The sequence below is a fragment of the Canis lupus genome, chromosome 16 (assembly GCF_048164855.1).
Source record: "Canis lupus baileyi chromosome 16, mCanLup2.hap1, whole genome shotgun sequence".
Classification (NCBI taxonomy): Eukaryota; Metazoa; Chordata; class Mammalia; order Carnivora; family Canidae; genus Canis; species Canis lupus.
The window spans coordinates 20,642,775-20,657,699 of NC_132853.1; the positions used below are offsets into that span (position 1 = coordinate 20,642,775).

Here is a 14,925-nt window from a genome sequence, read left to right on the forward strand (position 1 = left end):
GATGGAGCCTCCCAACGGATTCCTCTGTCTTCAATTTGCCCCATACCCCACTTCAAACACGTCTTCCACATTGTCATCAGAGAGATCTTCTCAAGGCACAGAAGGATCCTGTCACTCCTCTGCTAAAATCCCTTCAGTCCCCAAAGTTTTTGAGAACCGCCTGCCCCCTGGGCTAAGCTGGCTGTTCATCTGTGTCCACGGCTCTCTCACAGCTCAGAGTGTGCAACCGTGCTCTGCAGGTTCCAATGACATGATCGGAGCTGACAAGCTTCCCTGACGGCTTATCAGTGTCTAGAAATGTGAATAAAATTCCACAGAAAGAATATTTAAAATCAAAGTGGAAGCTGAAGTAAAGAAAGGATAATCTCTGGGAGTTAGAAGGAGGGAGGGGGACATGAGGCCATTGTGAGAGGGAGGGTCTAGCAGATGGCAAGCCTGGGGACATGCTGGCTTGAGCAGGGGTCATGCCTGGGCCACACTGGAGGGCACTGGGTCTGAGGTCTGAGGCTGAGCCCCGCCAGGCTGCTGGATCTAGAAAAATGTCATATGAGTCTGCCTTCCAGCCTGACAAAGTGGCAAAGGAATCCCTACGTGGGGAAACACATGGTTTTCCAGTAAAGACCTGAAACCTCAAGCTCTCTTCTCTTAATCTCTTGAACAGCAACCCCCTGCCGATCACCAAAGGCAAAGAAGAAACCTTAAGAACACCCAGAGGGAAAAGACACATTACTTGCAAAGGAATAGTAGGCCTTCTCATCAAAAGTGAGAAAATAATGAAAACAGACTCTTCTGAACATTTAAGGAAAATAACCATCAGCCTAGAATTCCATACCCAGCCAATCATCTGAGCATGAGGATGAAATGAAGACTTTCTCAGACACCAAGCTAAATCTAAATGTATATTCACTGTAAAAAGTAGTAACAAATGAAAATGACTAACTCTGGGGGTTTAGTCGAACACTGATCTAAATACAGTCCTGGAAAACAACATGACAGATGGAGTGGTGATCCTCAGGGAGGCACTTGGGTTCTTGCATCGGAGAGGTGTATAGGGACACTGATGGACTTTTGACTCCCTAAGACCTGCACAAACGTGAAGAAAATGAACTTATGGTAAACAAGAATGCTCTACTGAAATATACAACTCTGGAAAAAGTGGAAGCAAGTGGGAAAGAAACTCTGCTTCATCTACTGCAAGGCAGAGGCACAAAAGAACAGCTAGGAAGAAATGTGGGAACAAGAAAACACCAACGTGGATGTGTGAACCCCTGTTAAAAGGGACTTCTCAGATTTAATTTAGAAATGCAGCGCCATGCTGTTTGCCTGAGATCCATCTAAATCAGTGCGACAAGGAAAAGTTAAAACAAAACAGGCTGCACAAGGCAAATATGAATCACAAGAAGGCTGGCAAAAAGTGCTGCTGGGGAAAGCACTCACTGAATAATTGTTTTCTTTATCGGGGAGTAGTTCAGCTGGAAGGTACCCATGACACGTCTACCGTTACAGAAAATGATCTTAATACGCTTTCCTAAAACACATGTAGACCAGCAGACGACATGAAGAGAACACAGATTTGAACCCAATTCATAAACTTGTGTGTATGTGTATTCACTGTGCTCAACTACAGAGCACCCACCAGAGAAGTGACACTGTACACACAGAGCAGGCACAAGACCATAAAAGGAAGTTCACAAAGTACCTAAGAATCACCATCACACAGACACCAGCTTCTGACTATAATACAATTTAAAAAAAAAAAAAAAAAAGGTGAATACAGGCATACCTCGGAGACACTGCAGTTTTGGTTCTAGACCTCACAGTAAAACGAGTCAAATGACTTATTCTGTTTTTTTCAGCGCATGTAACAGTTAAGTTGATCCTATGCTGTGGTCTGTTAAAGTGTGTAATAAATAGCATTATGTCTTAAAAAACCCAATATACACACCTTAAAGAATGCTTTATTGCTAAAAGATAATAACCATCATCTGAGTTTTCAGTGAGTGGAATCTTTGCTGGTAGAGGGTCCTGCCTTGATGTTGATGGCTGGATTGATGATCGGGGTGCTGGTTGCTGAAAGTTGGGGTGGCTGGGGCAGTTCCTTAAAATAAGGCAATGTGAAGCTTGTCTCTTCCTTTCAGGAATGAGTTCTCTGTAGCAGGTGATGCTGTTTGATACCATGTTACCCACAGTAGAACTTGTCTCAAAATTGGGAGTCAGCGCTCTAAAACCCTGCTGCTCCTCTATCACCTAGGTGGATGTCCTATTCTAAATCCTGTGTTGTCCTTTCAACAGTTTTCACAGCCTCTTCACAGGAGCAGTTTCCATCTCAAGAAACCACTTTCTTGGGATGCCTGGGTGGCTCAGTGGTTGAACGTCTGCCTTTGGCTCAGGACATGATCCTGGAGTTCTGGAATTGAGTTCCACATCAGGCTCTTGCATGGAACCTGCTTCTCCCTCTGCCTGTGTCTCTGCCTTTCTCTCTCTGTGTTTTTCATGAATAAATAAATAAAATCATTTTTTTTAAAAAAAAGAAACCACTGGGATCCCTGGGTGGCGCAGTGGTTTAGCGCCTGCCTTTGGCCCAGGGTGGGATCCTGGAGACCCGGGATCGAATCCCACGTCGGGGTCCCGGTGCATGGAGCCTGCTTCTCCCTCTGCCTATGTCTCTGCCCGCCCCCCTCTCTCTGTGACTATCATAAATAAATGAAAATTAAAAAAAAAAAAGAAACTACTTTCTTCACTCATTCGTAAGAAGTAACTCCTCTTCTGCTCAGGGGTCATCATGAGATGGAGGCAACTCGGTCCCATGCCCAGGTTCCATTTCTAATTCTAGTTTTCATGCTGTGGCCACCACATCTCCACTCAAGTCTTGAATCCCTCAAAGTCCTCTGTGAGGGTAGGAATCAACTTGTCCCAAATTCCTGTTAACATTTTTTTTTTTTTTAGATTTTATTTATTCATGAGAGACAGAGAGACAGAGAGACAGAGAGAGAGAGAGAGGCAGAGACACAGGCAGAGGAAGAAGCAGGCTCCATGCAGGAAGCCTGATGTGGGACTCGATCCCGGATCAGGCCCTGGGCTGAAGGCGGCGCTAAACCACTGAGCCACCCAGGCTGCCCAACATTGTTGTTTTGACCCCTTCCCACAAATCACAATTTTTAAAAAAGATTTTATTTATTTGAAAGAGAGAGAGAGAGAGGGAGAGAGAGAGGGAACAGCGGAAGGAGAGGGAGAAGCAGACTCCCTGAGTAGGGAGCTTGATGTGAGACTTAATCCCAGGACTCTGGGACCATGACCCGAGCTGAATGCAGACACTCAACCGACTGAGCCACCCAGGGGCCCCAATCACAGATGTTCTTAATGGCATTAAGAATGGTGAATCCCTTCTAGAATATTTTCTATTTACTTTGCACAGATCCACTAGAGGAATCACTATTTGTGGCAACCAGAGCCTTCTGAAATGTATTTCTGCAGTAATACTTGAAAGTTGATATTACTCCTTGATCCATCTCCATCAGGCCTCTTGGGTGACCAGGTACATCATTAGAGAGCAGTCATATTTTGAAAGGACTCTTTTTCTGAACAGTAAATCTCAACAGTGGGCTTGAACTATTCAATAAACGATGCTGTAGACAGATGGCTGTCATTGAGGCTTTGTTGTTTCATTTATAGAGCACAAGCAGAGTACATTTAATTCTTAAGGGCCCTAGGATTTTCAGAATGGTCAATGAGGTTCAACTTAAAGTCACCAGCTGCATTAGCCCCTAACAAGAGAGTCAGCCTGTCCTCTGAAGCCAATCACTGACTTCTCTCTAGTTCTGAAAGTCCTAGATGGCGGCATCTTCCAATAGGAGGCTATTGGGTGTAGCCACCTTCATGAATGATCTTAGCTAGATCTCCTGGAGACCTTGCTGCAGCTCCTGCCCCAGCACTTCCTGCTTTGCCTTGTACTTTTCTGTTAAGAAAATGGCTTCTTTTCCTAAGCCTCGTGAAGTAACCTCTGCCAGCTTCACACTTTTCTTCTGCAGCTTCCTTACCTCTCTCAACCTTCACAGAACTGAAGAGAGTTGGGACCTTGCTCTAGATTAGGCTTCAGCTTAAGGGAATGTTGTGGCTCATTTGGTCTTCTGGTCCGACCCCTAAACAGCAATAAGGCCGTTTTGCTCTCATCATATGTGTGTTCACTAGAGGAGGACTTCTAATTTCCTTTTTTTTTTTTTTTTTTAAGATTTTATTTATTTATTCCTGAGAAACCGAGAGAGAGAAAAAAAGAGAGAGGCAGAGAGGGAGAGGGAGAGAGAGAGAGGCAGAGGGAGAAGCAGGCTCCATGCAGGGAGACTGACGTGGGACTCGATCCCGGATCCCCAGGATCACACCCTGGGCTGAAGGCAGTGCTAAACCGCTGAGCCACCAGGGCTGCCCCTAATTTCCTTTAAGCACTTTTCCTCTACGTTTACAACTTGGCTGTTTGGTGCAAGAGGCCTAGCTTCTGGTCTGTCTCAGCTTTTGATAGGCCTTCCTCGGGAAGCTGAATCATTGCTTGGTTTTGATTTACAGCGAGAGGTGTGTGACTCTTCCTCTCACGTAAACACTTAAAAGCCATTGTAAGGTCATTAACTGCCCTAATTTCAATAATGTTGTGTCTCAGAGAGTGGGGAGCCTGCAGGGGAGGAGGAGAGACATGCAGTGGAAGGTGGGGGGACAGCTGGTCGGTGGAGGGGTCAGAATACATAACATTTATCACTTAAGTTCGCCCATGGACTCAGTTTCTAGGGCCCCTAAAGCAATTACAATAGTAACATCAAAGATCGCTGGTCACAGGTCACCATAATAAATATAATAACAATGAAAAAGTTGGAAATATTGGGAAAATCACCAAAACGTGAGAGACAGGAAGCCAGTGCTGTAGGAAAAGTGGTGCCATGAGACTTGCTTGACGCCAGGTTGCCACAAACCCTCAATCTGTAAAAGCACTTTCTATGAAGTACAGTAAAGCAAAGCCCAGTAAAATGAGGTATGCCAGTGTTATAATAATAATAGAATAGCAAGAAAGCATATAGTATGTACTTAGTGCTTTATAAATATCAACTTGCAACATCCTCATGACTGCATGAGGTAAGTTCCATTTTCAGAAGAAGAAACATGGCCCACATAGGCTAAGTATCAGCCAAGGTCACACAGCACCGCCAGAATTTGGACCCAGGCATCGAGGCTTGAGTCTAAGCCTAAGCCTCTATACATGCCGCTGCTAAAATAGTCCCTAGAATATACTAGTGAGCTGCTCCTGTTATTTACTATGTGTTTCTGAGCACAGCAGAGCGGAGGAGTTTTCATTCCCCTGCCGAGAGCTCCTACTGCAGTGTCTAAGACAAAACAGGAGTTCCATAAATGTCTAAAGAAAGAATAGTATTTCTTAAAAGACGAGGCTGAGAAAGTAGCTGGGACTCACTCTGACATAAGACACCAACCAGAAGACCTGGGGCCAGCCCGGAGCATCATCAAAGCGGGATCGCTGAGAAGTGAGCTGGTTAGGCTCTTGGGCATGCATGCCCCTGGCACCTGGTTCTGAGTGAGGGTCTGTTCAAGCATAGAGCATTAGGGATGCTCACCATTCAGGGGATGCTTTTCGGCACAGAAGAATTGCTTTGCACAGTGACTCACTACCTTGCTTGGTAAATCCAGGCTTTCCCCTGTTAGGTGTTCCTGCCCCACTGCTAATGAAGTTCTCGGGGAAATAAACACATGTGGTAGGCTGACAAACGCTTGGACCGATGGAGTTTAGAAACATATATACATATATAAACAGATATGTGCCGGCCAAGGCTGATACTGCTTAGTAGCGTACCTTGTGTAGACGCAAAGGCATCTTTGACTGGGGCAGGGGAGGCTGAGAATCATCGTGCATTCATCAAGAACCTGCCATGTTCTGGCACTGGATGGAGCCTTTCACTGCTCCCATCACCCCCTTTAATCCTCACCAAACTTTATGAGGCGCTGTGACTGCAGCCGTGCTGTGGATGAGGACAGAGAGGCTTGGACGGGTCAAGGAGCTCCTCCTAGCCGCTAAGTGGTGAGGCTAGACCCAGGCCCGGGGGATCTGTCTCTGGAATGATGCCCCCGTCCACTGACTCCCATCTGTTCAGTCCTCACGCTGAGATGCTCTCTTAGTGCTCGTGTGGGGCAGCCTGGCTGCAGCAGGGATGCGATTCTTTCATCCCTGGTGCTCACGAGTCAGAGTCAAAAGCATTCAGAATGCGACTAAGGTTTGGACGGTCTTGCTGTGACCATGACCCCCACTTTATGTGCACTTTCACTTCCTGGGCATTTACTTCTTCCACTCCTTGGCCAGAAGACGGCTGATGTTGCCAGGCACAGTTGCTTCCAGGCAGTCAAAGAAGGGGGCATGTCGTGGTGCCTGGAGAGTTGCTGCACTGTCCTGACTATTCCCTGGTGCCTACTGGTGTCTAGCCTTTCCACCAGGAGTCCCTGAGGAGAACTGCTGCTCCCTGGACACTCCTGGTTTATGTTTTTGTCATCCAGATCCAGAAGGTTCCTATGCTCTGTGCATTGGCAGCTATCCCCTGGCCAGGTGGATGGAGGCAGCTTGGTGCCCCTCCACCCCTGCCCCGACCCTCTGCAAGGCCAAGGGCTGCTGCTTGCCTCTCTGGTTTGTCTCTCCCTCCTGCCATCAGAGATGGAGGTGGTGAGAAGTGATTCCTTCTGCTTTATATATTTGGAATCTGGACTCTTCATTTAAAGGGTGTATTCCGCGGTCCCTCCCCAAATGCCCAAATTAATGCTTTATGCGAGGGGTAATAAAATCTTTCAAAGCCAAACTGTAAGAACAAAACCCACAACTTCCTCAAATATGAAGAAAGAACAAAAAACAGCAGCAACGAGACAAAACCCTACCAAACCAAACAGAAGGCCTACCACAAAACAAATGGGGCAGCGGCCGTGACCAGAGTGGCCTTGCAGGCTGGGTCAGGGGGATGCCCGGGCCATGTTGCGTCTGTCACAAGAGGCCGGGGCCTTGGGGAGACATCTGTCCGAAAGCTCCTGTTCTCTGCCTTCTCCTTCAGCTTCTCGTCTTGGTGCTTGTGTTCTGAGGGGCTTGATTTTACCAAAAAATAGCTGTTTGAGAGTTGTTGTTTTAACATCTTTGCTGTTTCCTGCTTACATTTCTACTTCTCCTATCTTGACGCTTCTGTTAACAGCACCTCCAAAGTTAGCACCATCTGTGAATGCTGGTGTTTATTTTCTACTCACATCATTAATGAACGTGCAAAGTGAGACCGGACTGAACATGCCCCAGGACCCACATCTTCCTCTGAACAGATGGCTTCTAGTGGTTTGTCAGGGACACCCTCCTGTAGCTCCCTGCTCAGTCCCCCGCAGTCAGGGAGCATCTTAGCCTCCATCTGCAGTGGCTGTGGGTCACTCGGTGGAGGAGCGAGCAGGACGGCAGTGCCCCATCTGAGGACGGAGTACCGAAGGGCCTTCAACTACATGCGAACACACTGGGGGCGTGCATACTAAAACGAGGCTCATGGGAAGGACGTCTCCGTAAAATTAATCATTTTCACTGGGCTTGGGCTTAGAAGATGGCTTTCTTTTTTCTTTTTCTTTTTTTTAGGATGGCATTTTTGAACAGCGTTGGGAACCAAGAAAAAGAAGTCTATTCTCAAGGTCAGGAATTCCTCAGCATTGTCTCGAAACGCATTCCACATCAAACATCTGTGTCTAAGGCTTGGGGCTGCAAGATAAATAATAAAACAGCTCCGTTCTCAAGAAGCTTACAGCCCTGGGAGGGAGGCCGACCGAACAAATGGCTACTATCTAAGGCACTAGAGCTGGCCCCACTAAAGGTCTGTAGAGTCGTGCAGGAAGCAGAGTGGAGGGGAGTGCCCAGTGCCAAGCAGACATGGACCGCTTTGTGGAGAGGGTGCAGCCTCTTGTGCCGTGTGGCTGGTGGATCTGCGAGGCAGACACACTGTCTGAACAAACTGGGCTCGCAGTACCCTGCTCTAGAACTGGTTTCTCTTCCTCACACTATTCCCTGCAGAGGAAGGCAGCTCTGAGACGGTGCTGAGTCCTTGTGAGAAGAGGCTCACAGTGAGCCCAGTGGGCTCACGCGGCAAAGCCACTGGGTCTCCCCCTTTGACAACGTGCCCCAAGCTCTAATTGTGCTTCCTCCCTGAAGCCTACCTGGGCTTCCCTAGCACACAGAGATCTCCGGAACCCTACAGACAGGAGGCAATGAGCTGCCCCTCAGAGGGTGAGGAGGACTTGGCCAGACGGAGATGACCTTGAAGCTTGACCTAAAAGTGAAATTTAGAGAATGTCGAGAGAATGTCAAGCACAGGACCAGAGGTCAGGACTGAAGAGTGTTTGGGAGCTGAGGCCAGCCAGATAGGCTGGGAGTATAGGCTCAGATTTGTAGGCAATGGGGATACTCTTAAGGATTCTTTTTTTGGGGGGGAAGGGGGAGAGCGAGCCCACACAAGCTGTGAGTTGGGAGCAGAGGGAAGGGAGAAGCAGGCTCCACACCCAGTGCAGAGCCTGACTGGGGACTCTATCTTATGACCCTCAGATCACGACCTGAGCCAAAATCAAGAATCGGACGTTTAACTCACTGAGCCACCCAGGCACCCCCTCAGTGATTCTTAAGTAGGGAAGATGGATAATACTTTGTTTTCTTCAATGCCTGCACCACTATCTGAAACTGACTTGTTTGATCCTTGGCTTGTTCACCATCTATCTGCCTGTAGCTCCCACCCCTTTCCCAAAGGTAAGCTCCATGGGAAGGAATCTTGTCCATATCCCCCATGCTTAAAAGGTTGTCTGGCATATAGCAGAAGCTTAATCAAGAGCGAATACATTAAATCAATGGAGAGAAAACAGGTGACGTGGAAGAGACACTGATGTGGGCATTTACTGGCTGGAGGACCAGTTAGCAAACTTGCCCATCAGAGAGCGAGGGTTGGGGTTGGTAAGAGGGACAAAGATAGATCAAGTCTGAGAGATGCATGGGAGTAAGAAATCTGGTAACTGACTAATGTGGGTGGTAAAAGGGGATTTACCGTGTTCCTAGCTCTTCAGCTTGGGGGATGGAAGAGACTGGGACAATCAGTTTGGTTTTGGACACTGTAGAGCTTGACTTCCTCTGGGAAGGAAATCCAAAGGGTTGTACTACACATGAGGCAGACTCAGGGATACACAGCTCATTACTCTCCTTTTCTTAAGGGAAACACATCCAGTAAGGTAGGTCACACATGACAACTGTTTCACAAAATCTACTGTGTATGTGGATTCTATTATAAAATCATTACTTATGATATCATTGTGGTGTTGTGCTCTACTAGGCAAATAAACCTAGAATCTGAGAATGCAGTGTCAGCATGGCAAGTAAGTCACCCCACCTGAGCAACCGTGCCTTTCCCGACCTGGCTGCCACCCTCTCCTGCTCTGAGTCCCTTAGTCCCTATTTCAAACCCTTTATTACATTTTTTTTAAAAGACTTTCCCCAACATTCTTTCCAGCAATCTTTATCTGAAGACATCCAAACTTTTAAAGCAGGATTCCTAGGAGTGATAGTACAAATTACAAGGGAAAAACAAAAACAAGAATTAACAGAAATCTTGGCTTTGGAAATAGAGGGCCACATTCTCTAAAACTGTGGTACCTATAGGAATTTTGAAACTGGTCAGTGTCCCACAGCAATCGGCAAAGTATGTTTTACTGAATGGTTAGCTCAAGTCCCCATTTAGGGGCTGTTAGCGCATTCAACTGCTTGTTGAGCCTGGAAAAAGTGATTTGTCTCGGACACCAACCAGTCTTGTGGAACTGACTATAACACACATGAGAGCGGGACATTTTAGCTGGCAGTGGCAGCGGCAGCGGCAGCAGCAGCAGGGAAGAGATGGCCTGGGGACTTCAGGTTCTTTGTATTTCTAGGAATGTTGCTTAATTGAGAGAGGACACAATGGGACATGGTGGAGGAAAACCTGCAGTTTGGAATCAGCTGGTCCGGGGTTTGAACCCAGCTGCCTGGCTCTGGCCAACGACTTGATCCTTTGAGGTTCAGTTTCCTAAACAAGGATAAATAAGAGGGGTAATGCTCTCTCTTCCATGGGACTTTGGGGAAGGCTGGAGAAAATGTAGGCAAAGTGGCTACAGTGCAGTGGTCGGTGCTACGTCTGTGCTCCATGAACATTTGTCAATGGAGTGAAGTGCTTCAGTGAAGGAGGGTCTTACACTTAGGGTGCTGATCAAACGACTACGACGAGGCTGCAAGAGCCCTTGCTCCTCCAGGCCTCCTTGCCTGGCCATGGCCAGCCCCTTAGGAGACCACTCTGCCACCATCCAGGTCCATGCTGGCAGGAGGCTTGTCGATTCTAGAAGGCCCCTTCAATTGGTTCTTGGGTACTTAAAAAAATCCCATTTAAGCTGACAAAGGATGATGACAAGGTTATTTTTATACATTTTCCCCCTCAGTCTTACTCAGTTTTGTTGCCCATCCAGGCGCCCGTAACCCACGGCAGAGAATATTTGATTAGGTAGCAAGTAACTAGGGATTTTTGTTCTGAGGGGAATTCAAAGAGTTTAAAACAGAAGCAACCATCTCATAAACCAACTCCAGAACACTGACGTGAAAAGAAACCAACTGCCCACTTTCTACCACCTGTTTGAGAACAGAAGGATTTGCACTCAGTTATGTTAGCTAAAAAATGTACCCCTGCCTCACTGTGGTACAGAAGCCTTTACCACATGACTGCTTTTGATGGAAAATCTGCCCCCTGCTCCGATATACCCTTTCATGCTGCTAATAACAGAGGCAAAGCAGGCCTTTCTATCAATATGTTCTGCACACTTCTTAGCAGCTCTGGTTTTTCTATTCTGCATTTGCTATTTTAAGCGAGTACATAATGCATCAATTTTCAGACTCTTACTCAATGCCACTGCTATAGAACTGAGAACTCAGTAATCTTGTCAGGCAGCGCAGAACAATATTCCAACAGATGAAACATTCCATGCAGCCTTATTTCCCTTTTCCCAGGATGGGGCATCTATTTCTGGCCCTATAATGAGAGAGGAACCAGTGGCGGTGGTCCAGTCCTTCTTGCTCAGGAATCCCACATCACAGAAACCACTCACCATGCTGCTGCTGGTAGACACATCAAAGGCCCCATGGGGTTTCCAGTCTATTTGACTGCTTTCTTACTTTTTATTTTAAGTTCCCAGAAATGGGTCGTTTGGATCCAGGCTGGAGCATGATGGCTGGAAACGAGAGGCTCTCTCAGGCCACATCTGTGCTTTTCCTGCCAGCCACAAAGAGTTCCAATTTTCTCCATGATCACTAACTTAAGAGCCCAAGAGTAACCTTTATTTCCCTGTTCCCGAGTCTCCTGAGACAGTTCAGTGGGAAGTATCCCAGGTGACTGCTAGCCAAATTTGCCTTGACCTTGAGTTGCAGGGACATTTCTAGTAGAAAGTCAGTTGTATCTAGTACCTTGGTGGGCAGTTTAGGCAGATTTCCCTGCTGCGTGTATACAGCTTTAGTGGCTTCTAACACAGGCCTTATTTACTGCCTGCAGGGTTACTTGGGATCAAGAGGGCAGAACAGTCTACCACTACACCTGTTGGCTCATAAATGGGTTAGTCACCCTTTCCAAAGATTTACTCTGGATGGTATAAAAGGGCTGAGATATTTCCACCAACCCCTCCAGTTTTTATCTACTAACAACTAAAAAAAATGGCACAATGAATTAGATTGAGTGCATAACTGATTCTGCTAAAAATTAATTCCATTATAACTCTATACCACTGCTTTCTGTCTAAATAACTCTTTCATAGCATCAAATGATTCAGCCATCCCAATGGGGACCTTGAATTACTGGCTCAACTTCCTTAGCATGAAAACAATCAAACCAAATACACTCTTCCTCTGGGGCGGGAAGTCAGACACCTGAGTAATATTTAGGTCACTGCTGCCCTGGCAAGTCTGAAAAATGGTTCGTGCCCTGATTAGATAGTTACATTTGTTTTAAACAACTGTCACAGAACGGGACCCGTAGGCTTTTTAAGGCAAAGTGAGGGAGAGGTTCTATGAGCAGTACTGAAACAATCTGAAGTGGGCTAAAGCAAATAATCTCTTTGTCCAGGCTAAAGTGTATTAGCATCAGCTTTATGGCTGAAATAAAATCCTTGGGTTTGGTAAACATAAGTGTCCCCACTTGCTCTGGGAAGCCCTAGAGCAAGGATTCTTAACCTTGATTGTACACCAGGATTACTAGAGAAGCATCTGCAAACCACTATAGGAGGGAGTGGTCAAGCCTCTGGAAGGTCACTAAGCTCAGAGGGCCACAGAGATGGGCACCCCTCCCGATTTCCTGGCCTTCATGTCCACTTCTCCTCATCTCTGTTATCAACAGATACATACTAAATGCTGACTGTGTGTCAGCCCTTGAAGATATGGTGGCGTATAAGACAGATCTTGCTCCTGCCCTCATGGAGCTTGGAGTCTGGCATGGAGACTTAGATAAATATGACTTATACACTCTCCATGGTTTAGCCAGAATTCTGGGCAGAGCTCTGAACGTAAAAAGTGATCTATGGAATCACATAGACCTACTTTAGGGGGAATTTGGGAATGCATTCTTGAGGAAGTGATATTAAATTTTAATATCAGATTTTATTTTAAAAAGTCAGTAGTAAATGGCACATAATATAACATCCACAGGTACTAGAGTTAATATAGGGAAAGTACCTTTTCCTTCCATCCTCTCCTTTAGCTCTTTCAGCTCCTCTCCCTACAAGCACCCACTGTTCCACTGCTGTGTGGCTGTCTAGACATTGTTCTGTGTGAATATCTAGGATAAATTCATTTATTTATCAGGGGGTGACTTTAAACTGAAACCTCAGCCATGCTGAGGTTTCTGATGTAGAAATGATGGCAATGGGGCCATGGAATGTTATGGAAACGAGATGATACTGGAGAGCCACTGATTCATGACCATGACAAGAGTGGTCTGAGATTCCTGTTAATTACTGTTTCATCGTTTAAATACTGAGTGTGTCTTTCAGAACATGGAAGAGATTATTCCAAAACATACAGGTAAACCAGATGCCGGTGTGCTGGACAGATATAGCTAACATCTAGAATATATTTATTTTTAAAATCTAATTAGATCACGGTGTGTCACAAATGCTCGCTCCTTCCTTCCTTCCTTCCTTCCTTCCTTCCTTCCTTCCTTCCTTCCTTCCTTCCTTCCTCCACTGTTACTATAAAGAAGAGGGCACCTGCTAGAATATAAGACAATCTGACATTTAAGCGGTGCCACCCATCAGAGCTGCTATGTTGCCCCAGGACAAAGATGGATAACGGAAGGGTTTATGGGCTGCGGGTCATTACTGTGGCCCCAGCATTTTTCATCACCAGGGTACCCTGAATGCTAAAAGCAGCACGGCACATTTTGCTTACACAACAATTCCACACACCCCGGACCCAAAGAGCTCAAGCCCTGGAAGCCCTGGGCATTCTGACTCGGGACGGCAATCCCATCTGGATGAGGAACTCCAGCGGTCAGTTCTCCGTGCCCGGAGGAGGTGAGCGTGCAGGACTTCCAGCTCCGCCGCCCTAGGGGCGCGGGGCGGGGGGTGGAGGGCAGGGGGGCAGGGGGGCCACGGGCCGGGTGAGGAAGAGCAGCTCCGGTTCTCTTAATCCTCTCTTTAAAAGACTGGTTTCAAGTGAGGCACTGAGGTCCCCAAGAATAACAAACGGGAGCGGCGGGCGCAGCCCGGGGCTCCAGGCATCTGCGGCGACAAAGGCAGGGAGAAGGGGCGAGAGGAGGAGGGAGGACGGGGAGGAGGGGGAGGGGCAGAGGCGGGGGAGGGGAGGGGAGGGGAGGCCCGAGGTGGGGGTGGGGGCGCGGGCGCCGAGCGAGACAAAGACGGTCCCGCCGCCCGGGGTGGGCCCGGGTGGGCCGCGGCGGGGAGGCTGCGCGGAGGCTGCGCGGCTCCGGTTGCCATGGCGACGGCGCCCCAGCGACTCCGCGGGGCTGCGGCCCGGCCCGTGAGCCCTGCACCGGGGCGCCCCGAGAGGCCGGAGCTCAGGCCCCCTTCCAGACTGCAGCTGGACGCATCTTGTGGCGCCCCCACCCCACACCGCCCTCCCTCCTCCCGGCTGGTCTTGTTGGTCTTTCTGGAGAAGGTGATTTGGGGCTCAGCTCATCTGCGGGCGCACTGAGCTCGCTGGGGGGCTGCAAGGGACCGGGGACACGGATTCCGGTCAGCTAAGGGGATAGGCTGGGCTCAGACAAAAACGTTAGGAAATGGGGTATGTGGGCGAATAGCGGGCTTTCTTTCGTTTTTCTCCCTTAAACCGGGGATTTCTGTCGGCCAGAGAGGAGAGAGGGCTACTACTCCTGAGGAGATGTGAAATCGCATTAGTGGGACCCCTGAAGACCAAGGGGGGCAAGGACCATCGTGCAGCAGTTTGCCGCACGTGACAGCGTTCCCACTCAGATCCCTGCTCCAGAAAAAGAAAATCTGTGGGTTTTATTTTAATTTTATTTTTTAGGGGTACTTGAAGCCCAACCTCTTGCTATTATCATTCAAACTGTATTTTCCCATGAACAGGGAAAGACTCGTGAAACTACTGTCTGAGGGCAGAAACTGGTCTTAATTGTCTCTGTAACTGCTGAGCCGGTGATGGGATGCTAGCTGAGGGGGGTGGCCCAGGCCCTGGGCTCAGATGAAGTCTCTGGAGTGGACTTCCCAAGGTCAGCCTCCTGAATGCCATAGGGACTGAGCCCAGAAACATCCTGTTAGCACAGATGCCTCCCTTTGAACTCAGACAAAGACCAAGGGGTGTGGTTGGGAAGTTTCTGAAAACTCAGCGAATAGCAAAACGTGGGCAGGAAC

General features: G+C 47.8%; 2 protein-coding genes across 12 annotated transcripts in view; one reads left to right on the forward strand and one right to left on the reverse strand.

Annotated features, from left to right (window-relative positions):
- CDK5R1 (cyclin dependent kinase 5 regulatory subunit 1) overlaps positions 1-14,925 on the forward strand; it is a 92,832-nt gene that overhangs the window by 13,868 nt on the left and 64,039 nt on the right. For 6 of the 11 annotated variants that reach the window (XM_072779469.1, XM_072779468.1, XM_072779465.1 and 3 more), the window contains exons 2-4: positions 7,637-7,689; positions 8,594-8,791; positions 13,426-13,608. The gene's annotated coding sequence lies outside the window, so the exon portion shown is untranslated. Of the gene's footprint in view, positions 1-661; positions 3,638-7,636; positions 7,690-8,593; positions 8,792-13,425; positions 13,609-14,024; positions 14,213-14,640; positions 14,784-14,925 lie in introns of those variants that run through there. The other 5 variants (XM_072779471.1, XM_072779474.1, XR_012008628.1 and 2 more) reach the window with 4 other exon arrangements.
- The window catches only part of MYO1D (myosin ID), a 326,596-nt gene that overhangs the window by 8,758 nt on the left and 302,913 nt on the right, over positions 1-14,925 (reverse strand). The gene's annotated exons all lie outside the window — the stretch shown is intronic.